At 48.9% G+C, this 8,806-nt stretch overlaps 1 pseudogene; it reads right to left on the reverse strand.

Moving 5' to 3' along the window:
- The window catches only part of LOC146830346 (18S ribosomal RNA), a 3,429-nt pseudogene extending 568 nt beyond the window's left edge, over positions 1-2,861 (reverse strand).
- Positions 2,862-8,806: the final 5,945 nt, after the last annotated feature.

Raw genomic sequence — 8,806 nt, forward strand, 5'->3', positions numbered from 1 at the left:
ATCTGTCAATCCTTTCCGTGTCCGGGCAGGGTGAGGTTTCGCGTGTTGAGTCGAAATTAAGCCGCAAGCTCCACTCCTGGTGGTGCCCTTCTGTCAATTCCTTTTCGTTTCAGCTTTGAAATACTCCCCCCGGAACCCAAAGACTATGGTTTCTCGGAAGCTGCTCGGCAGGTCATGGGAATAACGCCGCCGGATCGCTAGTCGGCATCGTTTATGTTCGGAACTACGACAGTATCTGATCGTCTTCGAACCTTCGACTTTCGTTCTTGATTAATGAAAACATTCTTGGCAAATGCTTTTGCTTTGGTTCGTCTTGCGCCGGTCCAAGAATTTCACCTCTAGCGGCACAATACGAATGCCCCCAGCAAACCCTCTTAATCGGTAAACAGACATAATATCGAATAAAAAATATCGTCAGGACAGAATATCGGGCTATTAATATAGAATGGACAGAATATCGAATTGGCAAAATATAGTGGTGAAGAATATCGAAAATCAGGTAAGATTTTTTTTATAGTGTTTTAAGTGTTAGTATATGTGTTAAAAGTATGTATTAATTTTGGAATGTATGTTTGAATATTTTTAAAGTAATTAATTTTATGTTATTTTATTTTTGTGTAATTTAATTCCGTAGCAGGTTGTGGGTTTATAGGGGATTAGGGTGGGAAGTAATTTAATTATAGTACATTAAATACTAATTTTTAGGAATTATTAATTATTTTTAATTTAATTTTGCGTTTTACTTCTGTAGCGGGTTGTGGGTTTATAGGGGAATAGGGTGGGAAGTAATTTAATTGTTATTAGGTAATTATTAATTGGTATTGAAAGTTAGTTGGTTGTTGATTAATTATTACTTGGTAAATAATTTGTATTAATTGGTAATTAATTTGATTTTATTGTTTAATTCATAATTATGTTAATTGTATTAATTTATTATTTGTAGCGGGTTGTGGGTTTATAGGGGAATATGGTGGGAATTAATTTAATTGTAAATAATTAATTATTGAAATAATTTTTGTATATTGCTAATTAATTTATTCTTAATTAATTATTAATTGGTATTAATTTTATTTATCATTTTTGGTATTAAAAATTAATTGGCTGTTAATTAATTATTAATAGGTAATTAATAAAAGTGGTATTTATAATTAATTAATTATTAAATATTCTGTGATAGGTAATTAATTTTAATACTTTTTTTGGGGTATTAATAATTTAATAGTAATTTTTACCCCAACGCTATCCAACACTTTCCCTACTATTGCACTCACTGTAGTGGGAATAATAATATTTACCCCTACGGTATCCAACGCTTACCCTACAGTTGCACTCACTGGAGTGGGAATAGTAAATTTTACCCTCCCGCTATCCAACGCTTTCCCTACTGTTACACTCTCTGGAGTGGGAATAGTAATTTTTACCCCTACGCTATCCAACGCTTTCCGTACTGTTGCACTCTTTGGAGTGGGAATAGCAATTTTTACCTCTACGCCATCTGACGTTTTCCCTACTGTTGCACTCACTGGAGTGGGAATAGCAAATTTTACCCCTACGCTATCCAACGCTTTCCCTACTGTTGCACTCACTGGAGTGGGAATAGTAAATTTTACCATCCCGCTATCCAACGCTTTTCCTACTGTTGCGCTCTCTGGAGTGGGAATAGTAATTTTTACCCTCTCGCTATCCAACGCTTTCCCTACTATTGCACTTACTGGAGTGGTAATAGTAAATTTTATCCGCCTGCTATCCTACGCAGAAAATATTGCATATTTTGAATTATTTTACGTTAATATATATGTATTACTTTTTTTTTTTACTTACATTAATTATTTATTAATTTTAAAGTTAATTATATGTTTTATTTCATTAATTTTACATTAATTTTAAGACATTTAAAACATTCGATATTTTGACTAACTATATTTTTTACAACGATATTTTGGGTTCTATATTTTTGTACTTACCTGTTTGGAGATAGGGATTCGATATTTTGGCATTCTATATTTTTACTTTGATATTTTGGCGATTCGATATTCTCCTTCTCGATATTTCGTCAGTGATCCCTCTTAATCATAGCCCCAGTTCCGAAAAACAACAAAATAGAACCGTAGTTTTATTCCATTATTCCTACCTGTAGTATTCAGGTGACCGGCCTGCATTGAACACTCAAGTTTTTTCAATGTAAACGCTTCGTACTCCCAGGATATTCATTCAAGAGCATCAAGGGGGCGCCGAGAGGCAGGGGCTAGGACAGGCAGTAGCTCGCCTCGCGGCAGACAGCCAGCTCGATACCAAGATCCAACTATGAGCTTTTTAACTGCAGCAACTTTAATATACGCTATTGGCGCTGGAATTACCGCGGCTGCTGGCACCAGACTTGCCCTCCAATGGATCCTCGTTAAAGGATTTAAAGTGTACTCATTCCAATTACAGGGCCTCGAAAGAGTCCTGTATTTAATTTTTCATCACTACCTTCCCGAGTCGGGAGTGGGTAATTTGCGCGCCTGCTACATTCCTTGGATGTGGTAGCCGTTTCTCAAGCTCCTTCTCCGGAATCGAACTCTGATTCCCTGTTTCGGGGCTGTGCGATCGGCCGAGGTTATCTAGAGTCACCAAAGCGGCCGGGCGAGCCCAGATTGGTCTTGGTCTGATAAATGCACGCATCCCGGGAGGTCAGCGCTCGTCGGCATGTATTAGCTCTAGAATTACCACAGTTATCCAAGTAACAGATGGAGCGCGCAAAGGAACCATAACTGATTTAATGAGCCATTCGCAGTTTCACTGTACCGGCCGTGTGTACTTACACGTGCATGGCTTAATCTTTGAGACAAGCATATGCTACTGGCAGGATCAACAAGGTAGCCGCATCTGCTGACAGGGTGGGTTCGGGGGCCACGTGTCCTCCTCCCCGACCGCACAACCTTCGCACACCCCTCTCTCTTGCGAGCCTGCTGGGGAAAGGAGCCCACCCACATGGGAGGGAGGGCTCGCTGGAGGGGTGGAGAGGTGCGGTCACATGGGCACCGGCAGACCCAGCTGTCTCCCCCGCAAGGGGAGGCGGGCCGAGGCACAGCCTGAGCGAGACGCAGGGGTGCCGGAGCCTGGCGGAGGCAGCACCCCTCGGAACGGTTGTTCCGAGCTGCTGTGGAAATGTGCTGGGCAGAGAGGGGTGACAGCGTGGCGCATGGGGCTTATGAACCTACCCTCCGAGGGTCTGGCGCCGCACCAACCCCTTCCGCTCGGATCAGACCACTGGGGACACAAGCTGCCGGGGCCGCCCGGCCTTCACTCTGCTGAGTAGGGTAAAGGACCACCCACGAGGCGGCAGGCCCTCGAATCGGACCACGGGGGGAGGAAGCTCCTTGCTTGAAACAACAGCCGAGGCTGGCCAAGCAGTCCATCCCTAAACGGACCGAGAGTGCCCAATCGCAATCGATCAGAGTACGGCTAAGGCATCCCCTGGCAGTCCGTCCTGCATGGGGGGATGCCGGCTTTAAATCCCTGCCTGCTCCTGGGGTGATCAGGGTCAAAGGAAGGGGCTGAGAGGCAGATGCGTACCCAGGCCCCTGGGGGCCCTGACGGGCGGGCCCGGGTACTGTCTTCCCCTGGGGGCCCCGGTGGACAGGCCCGGGTACTGTCTTCCCCTATTTCAGAATCGCCGGACGTCACGGAGGTCTGACTGACACTCTCCCTAGTAATCCGGAGGAAAATTACCCCCTTTCTTGTAATCCGTGAACACGAGGTGACAGAGGGGACCTAAGGCGCGAATGTACCCAACCTCCTGGAACCCTCGCTGGGATCAGGGAGGCAAATGAGCCCTCATCAGGACTTCCATGCAAGCCCGGCCATCTGGTCATCCCATTGGAAAGCATTGCGTGCGACCAGATGGCCGTGGGGATAGGTGCGACCAGATGGCCGAGGGGAAAGGTGCGACCAGATGGCCGAGGGGATAGGTGCGACCAGATGGCCGAGGGGAAAGATGTGACCAGATGGCCGAGCTCGAAAGGGAAGCCATCTGGTCACTCTGTACCCCAACGAAAGAGTGAGTGGGTGCTGGGGCATGGGGGTCCGGAGGCCCAGGACCCCAGCTGGGCCCCAGCCATGGAGGCTGCAAGGAGGACCTGACGGGCCCTCCGACCCGGGCCCGCTGACACCTTGACAAGCAAGGAAGGCTTGCGTGTGACCAACGGATCCCTGTCCTGGGCCCTTGGTGGAGCAGAAGGCCGGGGGACGGGGCCCGACGGGGCCCCTGGACCCAGCAGGGGCTCCCAGGCCCAGAGGCACAGGTGAAGCCTCCCCGGGCCCGCCGGACACCATCTCGGGCACCCTGCCATGCAGCAGGATCGAGGACAGAGCTTGGGGTGGGGAGGCCGCCCTCCCCGGGGCCCTCAGGGGCCCCGGTTGGGGCTCCTGAACCCAGCCAAGCAAGGGGAGGATCCCCGGGCACAACAGATCCACACCCTGGGCCTTTGGCGGTGCGGCAGCCTGGGGGACAGGGCCCAGGGCCTGAGCCCCTGACCCAGGGCCCGGTGGGGCCCCTGGACCCAGCCAGGGCACCCAGGCCCAGAGGCACAGGGGAAACCTCCCCGGGCCCACCGGACCCCGTTTGGGCACCCTGCCATGCAGAAGGACTGAGGACGCAGCCCAGGGTGGGGAGGCTGCCCTCCCCGGGGCCCTCAGGGGCCCCGGCCAGAGCTCCTGAACCCACTCAAGCAAGGGGAGGCTCCCCTGGCACAACGAAACCCCATCCTGGGCCTTTGGCAGTGTGGCAGGCTGAGGGATGGAGCTCACTGCCGGGGCACCTGACCCGGGGCCCAATGGGACCCCTGTACCAAGCCAGGGCTCCCTGCCCCACAGGCGCAGGCGAAGCCTCCCTGGGCCTGCCAGACCCCATCCCGGGCACCCTGCAGGACCGAGGACGGAGCCTGGGATGGAGAGGCCACCCTCCTTGGGGCCCTCAGGGGACCCGGCCAGATCTCCTGAACCCAGCCAAGCAAGGGAGGCTCCCCAGGCACAACAGAGCCCCGTCCCAGGCCTTTGGCAGAGCGGCAGGCTGGGGGACAGGGCCCAGAGCCGGAACACGCGACCCAGGGCCGGGAAGGGCAGGGGGAGTCTCCCCGGGCCTGCCAAACCCCATCCCGTGCACCCTGCCATGCACCAGGACCGAGGACAGAGCCTGGGGTGGGGAGGCCACCCTCCCTGGGGCCCTCAGGGGACCCGGCTGGAGCTCCTGTCCCAGCCAAGCAAGGGAAGGCTCCCCAGGCACAACGGAACCCCATGTCAGGCCTTTGGCAGAGCGGCAGGCCAGGGGACGGGGCCCAGAGCCGTATCACCCGACCCGATTCCCAGCAGGGCCCCTGGACCCAGCCAGGGCTCCCAGGCCCAGAGGCGCACAGGCAGCCTCCTTGGGCCCGCCAGACCCCATCCTGGGCCGAGGGAATTGGTGTGACCAGATGGCTGGGACCGAAAGGACTCCCATCTGCCCGGCCAGAGCCGAGCCATAGCGGTAGGGCTCCCGCCTGCCCTTGCAAGTCTCCGGGGCTCTGCACCAGGGACCCTTGTCCTGGGCAGATGGACACTTGGCAGGCTGGAGGACGGGGGCTCCCAAACCCCAGGCCCTGGCCGGTCCCTGCTTCTCAACCCAGCCAGGACGGGGAGATCAGGGACCCTGCCCGGGCACTATGGACCCCTGTACCAGGCACACGGACCCTCAGGATGTGCGCTCGTTTTCCACACATTTTTTCCAAAATTTGGCGTAGTGGCACTACGCCAATTCTGACCAGCCCTAGTGTTTTACTTGAATTTGCACCAAATCTAATTGAACACATTGCAACAAACTGAATGAAGATACAGTTCAGGCTGACATTGGTTGCAGAGAGGCCAATAATATTGGTTGAAACTGACGGCTTTGGTGTTGAAGAAAGCAATGGGTAACTATATACAGCATTTCCTGCAGTGTGGAATCATTTGATTTCCCTTCACTAACTAATGGCATGGAGGAATTGGCAGGTTCAACTCATTTCACATTTCCACTAATACATTTCGGCCACTCCTAATATTTCCAATTGAGAAATAGGAGCTAAACTGGCATACATGCATATGTATCATACTGTGTATGTCTCTTTGTTTGGGTGTTTAAGAATCACCAGGTTCAACAGTGATGAGACCTTCTGTAAAACAGAAATCACTAATTCAGAAGGTAACGAAAGAATAAAAATGTATGTGCTTCTCGTTATTGTAGACATGCATCAAAAGATCTAAATTTGTCGGAATGTTTGGGGTAGCAGAAACGACATCACATGTCCTTTGATCCCCACAACGGCATCAAAAGGTGGATTCTTTCTGCTACGCATTGACCCTCATTAGCTTCCAGGTTGCTGCTGAGCTAAGGTAGAAGGATAAAGCGACAAAAAGCAGGCAGTCTGTTTAGAGAGTGTCTACTTCCTGTTGCTGCTGTTTCCACCTTCCTGGCCCTTGAGACAAAGGGTAGCAGAGGCAATGCCAAAAAAACATTATGGGTACCAGACGTCAAGGCAATGTTTGAAAATGTTACCAAGGCAACCTCTAACTGACGTCCATTAATTAATTATTTTCAGAAAAACTAAATGCTGCCTCCTGACCTCATTCAGAAAATGGTAAAAGTTCTCCTGACTCTTGATCTTAAGATTAAAGCATGTACTTTAACCTGTTTTACTATCAGTGTGTGACTGCCACACCTTTATCTCTTCTAAAAAGTTCTTTGGATGAAATACGTTGAAAAAAATGGATAGGTTAGAAGTACGTATAAGGGTTCCATGAGCCCTTAACTCAAACTGGGAAATTTGAAAGTGGGAAGTCAGAGTGTACACCATGACACCCTCAAGTTTTTTTGAGTTTTGGGATTTCTGGGTTTTGGACCTCTGCTTCCACTTCGGACCACAAATGGATTGTCAGCCAATGTAATGCCCTGTGGAAAATGGCTTTCAGCTGTATCCTCCAGTGCTTACTTTTAAAATAGGGTCTTCTGCTGTGGAGTTGGGGCAAGGGGGTCCGAGAACGTTGTGCCTAAACACGCATAATTAAACAACAGTATGAATATTTTGTCTGGTTCAGTTTGTTATCTGCATAGAGGAAGCGCAGTGGATTATTAGCCCCAAACTAAATTACTATGATTTGATTGGAGACAAAGATTGACTGCATTGTTTCATTTGGTTGTATTAAAGCACTACTTTTATTAAATGAATTTACACAATATGACCATATAATTACAACTTTCAAACATTCCCATTTTTCCTGACATTTTCATTTAAAGATATCCAAATCAGGACGCAATCGAACATTTAAAGAGGAATGTCTTTGTATAAAGCGCAATGATGGCACAGCATAAAAAATTGGAAGTTTGTTAAGCGCCTTCATAGTTCATCAACATTTTGCTGCTCTAGGTCCATCACGTAAAGTCCAAAACAGCACCACAGTCAGAAGGTGGAATGAGTCACCTGTGAACGGTTTATACTTCAACATCAACCAGTTCTGGAGGGAGTGGGACTTTAGGATGTTTGCTTTCAAAGTGCTGTTTGAAAGTTTTAGGATCCGGCATTTGCGTCCTACAAATAACACAGGAATACACTAACGCAACTTTGGCAGCTGCCTTCTGATCATGTCCTTGTTTCTTCTTTTGCTCAGCTTGTTTTTTGGCATTCTTCTGCAGAGACTGAAACTTCTGGTGTCCACGAGCCGTATCCGCGAGTGGCGACCACCAAGCGTCACGGGAAAAACGTGGAGTATGGTCCTGGGGCGCGGGCCGCCTGGGCAGAGCAGGAAGAGGGCGCAGAGCACAGCAACCACCCTCCGGGGGCTCCCAGCCGCTGGTTGTATTGTACAAATATGTGTTTTGCTGTGTTTTTACTGTATCTCCCAAAAAATAGAGTAGGTGCTTTTTATCTAAATTAGGGTGGGGGGATCCAAAAATGAGGTAAGTTTCGACATTTGCAGATTCCTGAATACTGTTTATAATTGGTCCTATGTCTGAGTCAGCACTTAATGAGATTGATGCTTTAAGTTATGTGTTTGGGCGTTAATTGCTTTGCTGCACCAGCAGGCAGAGCAAAGATGACATGATGCCACTTGGTTGGGTGGATGCCCCACCAACCATAGGAAACTCCACCCCACTTTATAAGTCCTGCTAGAGGCTCAGAAAGCTGAAAAGGAGCCTGAGCCCCAGTCAGAAGTCTGGAGACTCGTAGCTGTACTCTGGACCCTGGGTATTTTCTTCAGGACTTGTCACAGCAGCTCCAAAATTCCCTATCATGCCTAATTGTTGAGCCCACCACCAGGTTATAAATGCAACAAATTCTATTCGAAATTATTCAGTGGGGATCAGGGTATCCTGCTTAGAAAGGACAGCTTGAGCACAGTAGGTTGAGCCATACTTGAGCTGCCTAAGAGCTGATCACACTATATTCTCAGGGGAGACCTATTCTTGATGTGACCCCCTTAGGGAATCTTGGTGCGAGCACATGCATTATTAAGTATGACCCATTTCGTAGGAAATGGTGAACTGGAGAATTTTTCTATTTACTCCAGGGGAGTATCTGGGCCTGTCCATTGTAGCCTTATGAGTAGTTCAAGGGCCATTAGGCCATCTACAATGGATTTACATTGGTGAACTAATCATATATCGTCCAGATTCCCGCTATTAGTCTGTAGGCGCTCAGCTTCAATTATGTCAGATTGTATGATAGATAGACTATGCCTCATCTAGTATTTAACTTTATTCCTTAAAGACTCCTCGTCTTCCATAACACCCTGTTTTAGCCTAGGGACATTT

Source organism: Triturus cristatus, chromosome 5_1 (assembly GCF_964204655.1).
Source record: "Triturus cristatus chromosome 5_1, aTriCri1.1, whole genome shotgun sequence".
Lineage (NCBI taxonomy): Eukaryota > Metazoa > Chordata > Amphibia > Caudata > Salamandridae > Triturus > Triturus cristatus.